Source organism: Suricata suricatta, chromosome 7, assembly GCF_006229205.1.
Source record: "Suricata suricatta isolate VVHF042 chromosome 7, meerkat_22Aug2017_6uvM2_HiC, whole genome shotgun sequence".
NCBI classification, from domain to species: Eukaryota; Metazoa; Chordata; class Mammalia; order Carnivora; family Herpestidae; genus Suricata; species Suricata suricatta.
Window position 1 is genome coordinate 45,992,230 of NC_043706.1, and position 10,009 is coordinate 46,002,238.

A 10,009-nucleotide genomic window follows, 5' to 3' on the forward strand; every position below is an offset into this window, starting at 1 on the left:
CCCTTCAGTTATAAAGGGAATTATTTTCTGCTTCAAATCAATTCCCAATGTGTGCTTAAGGTAGTTTGTGTAAACTTTAGTTTGGGTTCCCAACAACAAAATCATCTTTGCCTAAAACATATGTCAACATCCATTCTTTTACTGTGCTGTATACAGATGTATCTTGTTAAAGTGGAACAGGGACTAGCATATGGTTATCAGTTGAGTTGGTAAAGGATGCTGGAAAGGTTACTAGGTGAGTGACAGAAATCAGTAAGGCGTGTTAAGAACCATGTGGAAAAGAGCCTAATTCTGCCAAAGAATAAAAATTTGGGGAAAAGAGTTACAGGCAGTAGCTCAATCTGAAATTAAAGGGTTTCCTGAAGCAGACACAGGTGTGAAATCCTGTAGGATAGAGTGGCTGAGAAGCACACTGTGGAGTGAAGATGCCCGGGTTTGAATCCTTTAGCTGCTTCTCACTAGAATCATTGCCATTTAACAACCAATTTCCCTCACTTTTCCACTATGTTCCAATTTTCCTCATTTCTGTAAACAGGTAATCAAAATACCCACCTGTCAAGGTTTCTCTAGTGATTAAATTATTCTAATGCATCTGAGCATCTGAAGCATCTTGATGAGTTTCAAGCACCAAGTATTAGTTTTCATCATCATCCTTACTATAAATCTAATATCCGTTAGAAGGCCTACAACCTAAAAGAAGAAACATATCAAGAAAAATACAGGAAAGTTTAGTTTGGAATGATGATTAAATACCATGAATAAGGAAACATGATACAGGTGTCTTTATCATATAAAAACAGGATTTGGTGTCTTCCAACATGATGCAATCATTCATTTAATAATCTCTGATTGGATGCCAGTTCTGTGCCACGTGGCGTACAAGTGATGAAGACATGGTTGTGAACAAAACAGTTGTCCTCTGAGAATGGACACTGCATTCCAATGACTTCATGGCTTCAGGAGATAGACAAGTAATGAGAACAAAGAGAGGTCTGTAAGACAGTGTTGCTAATCCATATTGAGATACATGACCTGAAATTAGAGTACCATGGAAATTTGAGAGCATCCTAAAGCAATGAACTTGAAACTTCTATGTACTCTAGTTAAGCTGTTTTCTCTATGTAGGGAATACACCAAGTAACATGATTCCTAAATATATGTGCTCTGACATATGATATTTCATGATGAAGTTTACAGTACTCAACAGCAAAATGAAAACAAGTAAGGACAATGTACTAAGGTCTTCATAGAAGTGATGTTAAATATAAGAGTTTTTTTTTCCCTAACATGTCTTGCTTATCCTGTTGGTGTTAAAATTTTTTATCTGTAATGAAATTATAGTAATGGTAGATGGAAGATTTAAAGTTGTCTTTAAAACTTAGTAGACACAGTTGACAAAATGTAAATTTGGCAAACCACTTGATCTCCAAACTTCATTTCTCTAAATAGTTTCATTTCCATGAACCAAACAATTCATGTGAGCCACTAACATAATGACTGTTACACTGATAGCCACAGCAGATACCTAATTTATGACTTGTCTCTGAATTAGCCCAGATAGACTTTTGTTTCCTTATTCTTAAAGTAAACAAGTTGGAATATATGCTCCACAAATTTTCTACTGGAACAATATGCCATGTTGAATTTTTAGCATTTCCCTGTAGTCCCAAAGTTGTCTTGCTAGGAAAAACATAAGTGAATGAGGGGGACACACTTCTAGTCAATGATAGAGCTTTAGCAAACCAGAAACTAATGTACACATTTTACTACCAATCACAGATTATCTTATTATTTTTAGAAGTTATTGAAAAATAAACATGGAAACTCCAAATAATATAAGAGCTAAAAAATTATATAGTTTCTTACAGCAAATACTACTGATCAGTGATATAAATTATTTTTTAAATAAACCCAATTAATTTAAGATATGGGAAATACTCAGGAGTATTGCATTTTATCGTTTGTGTTCTGCCAGAAAAGTTCAAACCATAAATGATAACCATCAAAGAGTAATGACTTTTGATTTTGAACATAAATTAAAAAAAAAAAGTCTTCTAGTTTTTCTGCCTTTTAAATTAAACAAATCTGAGCCCTTTCTTAATTCACTTCTTGCTGTTTGATCTTTACAGAATTATTTATTACTCCCTTGTACTTCCCCAGATACCCCTCTTTCCTCAACCTTCACCAAGCCTGACAAAGGGACAGACTGTTCCATATGGGTTACACAGCACAAGTATCAGTACTTCCATATCTTCAAAATCCAGAATCTTGAAAATAATGGACTCTGGAGAGTGTACAGTGCCACAATTATGGTACACGAAGAAGAGGATATTCAAGATTACAATTTGACTGAAGAGCAGAAGGCCACATATCCTCCAGTCTTTGGGAATTACAAGTATTTGGATCATACAGCAGATGTCCAGTTACATGCATTGGGAGATACTCTGGAAGAAGCATTTGAGCAATGTGCAATGGCCATGTTCGGTGATATGACAGATATTGGGACTGTGGAGCCTGTCCAAACACTAGAAGTAGAAAACCAAAGGGATGACTTAACAATCTCTTCTGTTTCAACTTTTTGGATGAGCTGCTTTATAAGTTAGGTGCTGATGAATTCTTCTTACCCTGAACAGTATTTCATATTGTTCAGACATTTCAAATTACAGTCAAGTGGGTGGGGAGAAGAGTTTTCATTGTCCAAGCAGCCTCAGGGAACTGAAATGAAGGCAATAACTCACTCAGCAACGTAGGACTACAATGAAGAGAAGCCAGAAGTGTTTGTGATCATTGACATTTTAGATACCAACAAGACAACAGCAAAACCCCCTTCCTATGAGGAACTGGCCTTTTCTCTTCTTTTTCAGAAGATACCATTATACTATGATATAAATTCTACCGTATCTGTTGATATACGGAGATTTGTAGAACAGAACTTTTAACTTAAAGTGTGACTTTCAGAAATGGAACACACAGGGGCAGCCTTGGTTCATGTTACCCAAATATTCAAATTTTAAGAAATTCTTCCTGTGGTGAATATGGCTTCTCATCTCTTAGTTCCCTGCTGGAGAAGCAGGTGCCTCTTACCTTTCCAGTGGAACACAAGCCACCCTGCCAGGTCCCCAGAGGAATCAATGACATCAGCAGCAGCCCGAGATACTCACCCTTCCATAATCAAATCCAGTTTGAAAAAAATAATAATAATTTGAGAAATCCTACAACCAGGACTTTGTTTTTTTTTTCCCAAATTGGTTAATACATAAATTTTCTATATATAAAATAAGAGAGGTTGTGTTTTGGATTTTTGTTGGACAAAGCCATCCTGTGTGCCTCCTGGTTTTCTTAGAAGAAATAATTATAGTTGAACAATTGGAAGACTTCTCTAGAAGAAGTCCTGAATTTCTCTCTCTCTCTCTCTCTCTGGACTTTTTAAAGCACTAATATATGGACACTGTCCTATTTTCCCATGAGAAAAATTCAGTACCTTTACAAATGGGCCCTTCCTTCTAACACGTGATTTTATATTAAAGCCAGTGTATTTATATAGTTAGAGAAGAAAAGAACTGTTTTACATTTCTTTGTTTTTTTTTAATTACCTAATTTCTTCATTGCTGGAAAACCATGTTAAAAATGATTTGAACTTTTCAAAGTAAAAACTACAAAAGAAAATATGAGCTCTAACTTCTATAAAAAAAGTACTTACAGGCAAATTGTGACTTATTTTAAGCATTATTTAAAATAAGTGATTTATTTTAAGCTAGGATAAGCTAGAAAATCACAAAACAAACCTACAATGTGTTACGCTTCAATAATGTCAAAGCTTGTGAACCCATTTTATGTGCTATCATATTCCACACAGGATCACCCAGTGATTTTTCTTAGCTTTTGTGATACATTTTATATTCTTAGTTAAAAAATCACGTCCCACAAAATTTGGACCTGCCTCCCTCTTTGCTTGCATTTGCCTTTGTAACCTCTTAAACCTCATTTGGAAATGTCTGCCTTTGCGTTTTTTTGAGTAAATCATTTCATAGCTGCTTCTGGTAAGGGTGGATGAGATAACACAAGGAGCATGTTTACATAACATGTAGTCATTTTTCACCATTTTTTAAAAAAACTGTAAACTGAATTGGCTCTTTTTACTTTATAATTACTTTCCCTGTTTGTTGGCTTTGGTACCTTTTATTTTTATGCTCAAAATATTTGTTGATCTACGGCTGTCAGCTCATATTTGAAAATGAAGCCCTTCAGACGCTAACTGGAAGCCAGTATGTGAAGGCGGGGCTTAGCCACTAGTAAACTTGACCTTAGAGTATCACACATCAGAGTGGCTTTTCTTTTAGAGAGCACCCTGAGATGCCCCGGGGCGTAGCTGACAGAGTTATAGGTAAAGTGTATTGATAGAGGAGAGTATCTCCTGGGATGCTTAAGTCCAGGTATGGCTTCTCTTGGTTTCCAAAGTGAATTCCAAATAACAAAGAGATTTTAATGCTTATGATTCTCTTTTTACTCTTGCTTTTTCCCTCCCCTCTTCTGAATTTTGTTTTTGCTTTTGTTTCCGATCCATGCACAACCAGTAAATTATTCCCGATTGGGGGGTGGTAGCAATAACTGAGAATTTGGTTTTATCGTCTGACCATTTAGTGTTCTTGGTTGATGGAGGATAGAAATCTGTTGTCCACTAGGTGGGACATGATGGAGACTCTAGTTTGTTAGTCATGTTCATTTATATGTCTATTTGCAAGCTCAGATAAATGAGTAATTTCATGTGTTGTAGTGAAGGAATGCGCGAGTTTTTGTGTTTGTTTACTTGTGACCTGAGGCTGAAGTTACAGAATCGCGGCTGTAAGCTCTGGATGTATTTATACATGTGAGTCTGTGTGTCTGTAATCAAGAATATTGACTTTCATTGTGTGAGTAGGAAATGTTTTCCTACTTCCAAAAATCATGAATAAATGATTATAAAAGGGCTGTACATGACTATACAAAATGTGTGCTGTGAAAGACAGAGAAATTAAAGAGTTAATTTTATTCACTCTATTGCATAGAGAAGAGAAGGATGAGTCTGGGGTTTTACCAAGGCAAGTAAACAAAGGGGTCATAAGTGTATAAGAGTTGTGAGCAAGGGGGAAAATTTGTCTTATCTCTGAATACGTGAGAGCAGGATGGTCCTTTGTGATTAGCCTTCGCTCAGAACACTCACAGTGGGGGTTTCTTGTATTGTTTCCCAGGAACAAGGTGCTTAGATAAAATTCCACATGACAGTTAGTTACATATATTCAGTTAGTCTCTTAGCATGTTTGCGTGTGACACCCGATTCTCGTTTACATACCTTCCATGTTTTTCTCTGTATGAAGAAGTTAGGGTATTTTGATTAGAAGTTATAAGTAGTATTATAGTTCATGAAGTTTACATGAGGAGCAACACTGACAGGCATACATGTGTATATGTTCTTTTTTCTTTTGCAAGTAGAAATAGAATAATTTTATCTTAAAGCTCCAGTTTGTTCTAGAATATGAAAGCATATAGAGCAAGTAACATACAAAGAAAGGCAAAACTATTCTATCACACCTAAATCTGAGAAGAAGCAGATTCTTCTAGCTCACTCCAGCCCTTTAAAATCCTACAGCCCTCTGGGGTGCCTGGGTGGCTCAGTTGGATAAGCATCCAACTCAGGCTCAGGTCATGATCTCACGGTTTGTGGGTTCAAGCCCTGTGGTGGGTTCTGTGCTGACCGCTCAGAGCCTGGAGCCTGTGTGTGTCTCTCTCTCTGTGCCTCCCCAGCTCATTCTCTGTCTCAAAAATAAACTATAAAAATAATTTTTAAAAAAATCCTATAGCCCTCTGCTTCAGTGTAATTGAGTTGACTTAGTTTTGGTCTCTCCCCCATTGCAAAAATCTCTTTCCCTCCCTGATAATAATCTTTTTGAATAAAAGTCTGTCCTTACTAAAAAAGTACTTTAAAAAGTAAGGGATGGAATTGGCTGCTGGCATTCTAGGAGCAGGGAAGAAGATTAGAATTTAGAATTCTGATTTAGCATATAGAGATTACCATGCCTCCTTTTCATTTTATAATTTATCCTTGCTTGATGCTTCATTTTGCATCCTTAAATACAAAGCTTTTTTCATTTTGTTTTGTTCAATCTTTCCAATCTATAAAACTCCCTTTTTGGGCAGGTGGGGGGCATCTACCCCTAGAGATAAAGAAGGGCACTGAAGAGGTGGAGGGGGTTAGCCATTCTAAATAATGCCTTTAATTAATTATTCTATTTCTTATATATCAGTCACTTATATACATATATGCTTTCCAGACTAGGTTATACATTCATTTTTTTAAAAATATCCTATTTCCCACTGATAGTAGTAGTACAATATTTATTGGTGTATTTGTTTATTGAGCAAATATGTAATAAGCATATAGTCACCATATTTGTTTACATCTATAAATTGCAAATGTCCCCAAGAGTTTGTTCTTTTCTTTTATACATTGTAAGATATTTTGAGTTTTTAAAATTATTTAATATAATTATTATTATTTTAAGGACAAGCATTGTCATTCAAGTATTGTTATAATTGCATTTGTGAAGCCCTGCATTTCTGCTGTGGCAAACCAGACTGAGTTCCCCCCAAACTAAAAAGAATCATTACTAGTATGAAAATTTGAAGTGTGAGAAGAAAGGGATTTTTAAAGTGAGCCCTCTACATGTTCCACAAAGGGCTTCCCTGGATCTAAAAGGAGAAATGACTCAGGAATTCCTATGTTTAGGAGTAGAGGGGAAATGTGTTGTAATTTTAGCAGTGCCAAGGAGTGGTACAGATGGGATGCCGAGATAGCCAGGCAGATGGTGCCAAAGCAAGAACGGCAGCTGCTGGTGCGTGAGAGCAGAGCAGATGGTGCAATGACATGGGCCGTGGCAGCCATCAGCAGTGAGAAGTCCAAGTTCATGTTGGAAGACTGCAACAGCTGTCCTGCACCTAGCACAATATGAAGTCATTCATTTCAATGATCGCTGGTATAGAGTGTTAGGTAAAGACCACTAATGGTCATTGATCAGAGGATACCTCTATAAAAATAGTTGTTAATTTCATATTTTCAGGAGGCTGAGAGAATGAAGCAACTTTTATTCATTGCATGCCTCCTTGCAGGGATAAGAAGACCTAGATCTGCATGCACTAGGCATCAGTGTTGATGTTTTGCAAGCACTACCAAGACATATAATTTCTTAATCCTTAAAGCTAGTTTTCCTTACTGTAGGAAAACACTCAGATGTATAAGAGACATGCAGGATATTGGCTTAAAAAACTGCAAATTCCTGAGTTCCTTCTAGAAGTATTTACATCAGAAATTCTAGGAGTGAAGATGTAAATCAGTCAATAACAAGCATCTTCCAAGTACTCTTAATCCTACCAAATTTAGGGTCCCCATCTTAAGGATATTTGAGAGAAAATTAGGAACAATAAAAATCTCTGTGAAACATAGCATAGTTGCAAATGCAATAAATATGTTTGTCATCTGCATATTGGAAGTCAGATGGGATAGTTTTGACGTGGTGTATGGTTAGGTCCAGATGCTCTGATGCCTTTTCTCCTTCCTTTTCTCCATTTCTCAGGGCAGCTTGTCTCTCTTGGGCCTCTATCTCTGGAAAGTAGAAGGTTTGCCTTCCGAACAACTTATTTACTCATCCCTGAAAATGACTCTGTTCTTAATGGAGTTATATTCTCATCCTGGAAAAGAACCATCCCCAGCTCCCCAAGTGTAAGGACTGGGGAGGTAAGTGCTTTTGGTCATTTGAGAAAGTGAATGTAGCTTAACTACACACAAGATGGGGAAGGGCCTGAAAAATCAACAGAGGGCAAATGAAAATAATCATATGCAAAAAGTTTTGAATCATATTGCTGACATTAAAAACATTGAAAGCCTTATTCGGGCAATTGGCAGCTGTAAATAATCATTTCAGAAAGATCACCTTTATCATTCAATTCTTAGGTATAAATATTGTTCAAAGACTCCCTGAAATCCTAACAGAGGGATCGTGGCAATGCATCTTCCCTCATGTCTCCATCTTCCTACCTCAAAATGTGCTTCTGTTAAAGTTGATAGAGGGATGAAAACCAAATATTTTAAAAAGAATTTACTGTGAGACCCTGAACTTAACAATTCTGTGATGTTTTATTCCTAGAAGAGTAGTAAAGTGTATTGTCCACATTAAAAAAAAATGAAAGGAAGGAAGGAAGGGAAAAGAGAAGAGAAGAGAAGAGAAGGGAAGAGAAAAGTAAAAGAACCAAAGAATGCTATTCATGTAAGGAATTGAGCATCGCCATACTTGCAAACTTGATTGTATATGATTCTCTGTGATATGAAAATGCCCCATCTAAAAATTGATTTTCTCTAAATCCTGACCTAAACATTAAAAGAAGTTAAATATTACAAGTTGTCAAACAGCTTGTGGATTTGTGAGATACAAGAAAAATACTTCTTCATTATTAAGTGCTTTCATGTTAAGAATTTAACATATAATGTCACCCGATTCTCCCTGTAATTCTACAAGGAGATACTACAGTAATTTCCATTTTTCAGATGAAGGATTTGAGAATATAAGATATTAAATAACCTAGCAAAGATCATGTAAGAAGCAAGTGGCCAAGAACAGACTTGGACATTTCTCTGTCAAGAGATAATATTCTTATTCACTATGCCCATGATGACAGTGGCAACAGATTTTATCTTCAGTTTCCTAATTTATAAAATGGTATAACACTACCCATCATGTTATACCTGAGAGTATTAAATGAAACACACATGAGCATAAAGTGACTACGGCAATCATTTAAGCTTATCATCTGCAACGTGTGAACTCTAGAATCACTGTGGCTTTGGAAAAACAGTTGGAGTGTTGCTCACTAATATGTTTATATATTTAGGGTAAGAAGTAACTCAGGGGCACCTGAGTGGCTCTCTGCTCAAGACATGATCTCACGGTTGGAGAGTTCGAGCTCAGCATCAGGCTCTGCGCTGACAGTGCAGAGCCTGCATGCGATTCTCTCTCTCCCCCTCTCTCTCTTCCCCTCCCCCACGCATGCTGTCTCACTCTCTCAAAATAAATAAATTAACAAGAAAAAAAAAGAAAGAACTCATTTCACCTTTGCTCACAGTTTAATGGCTGGAGAGGTATGAAGGCTGAGAAGTATGGGAAAGTAGGTGGACTATTTGGTGAGCACCACTGTCAATGAAACGCAGCCAATGAAATGATGTTTTGATTTCATGAAAGGATTGCCATGGTATGCATCTTAAGTCTGCTTCAACTGTCATAAAATTGCAGGGGGTATTTAAATGGGAGTCAAAAGTTTGGCCTAGTCTTCTGACACTTTAAGCTATATAATTCCAGCCTTTATAATCTATTTCAGTTTTTTAAAGAATTCTCATTTTCTTTTTTTAAAAGAACTTATTTACTTCAATTTTAAATGTCATGAAATTATTGAGAATCACAGAATTTTTAAAGAATTTGTATATCTTTATTTTTATAAATAATTTTAAATTACTCTGTTCTTCACATAACATAGTGGGATTTTATATTCCTTGTTTTCAAATGTGAACAATTGAAACATTCAAGTTAGATGGGGGAAATATCTGTCTCTTAATAGCCAAGTTTTAGTCATATCATGACTCATAGTTAGCAAAATGCCGGCAGAATCCCCCTTTTCTCATGCAGGGCCAAATGAAGAACATCAAAGAGTCACTTTTTATTTATAATATTAATTATGAGCACTCTACATAACACACAGTCACTCATGAGACTGTTTTCTTTGCCTCTTGTTTATAATTCTGAGCTCTTCTTATGATTTCAAGAGCATGTTATGAAAATATGGTTAACATTTTACAAACATGTAATGAATTTCATTAAGATCTTCTTTTGCCCACAAATTTTCTTGCTTCATAACTTTCTATTAGTACAGGATAACCGTAACTAAGGAAATAATTTCATTCTGAGAATTCCTATAGGAATAACTTATT

The 10,009-nt window shown here is 36.1% G+C and overlaps 1 pseudogene; it reads left to right on the top strand.

Moving 5' to 3' along the window:
• Positions 1 to 2,309: 2,309 nt before the first annotated feature.
• LOC115295240 lies at positions 2,310 to 2,939 on the top strand (annotated as a pseudogene).
• Positions 2,940 to 10,009: the final 7,070 nt, after the last annotated feature.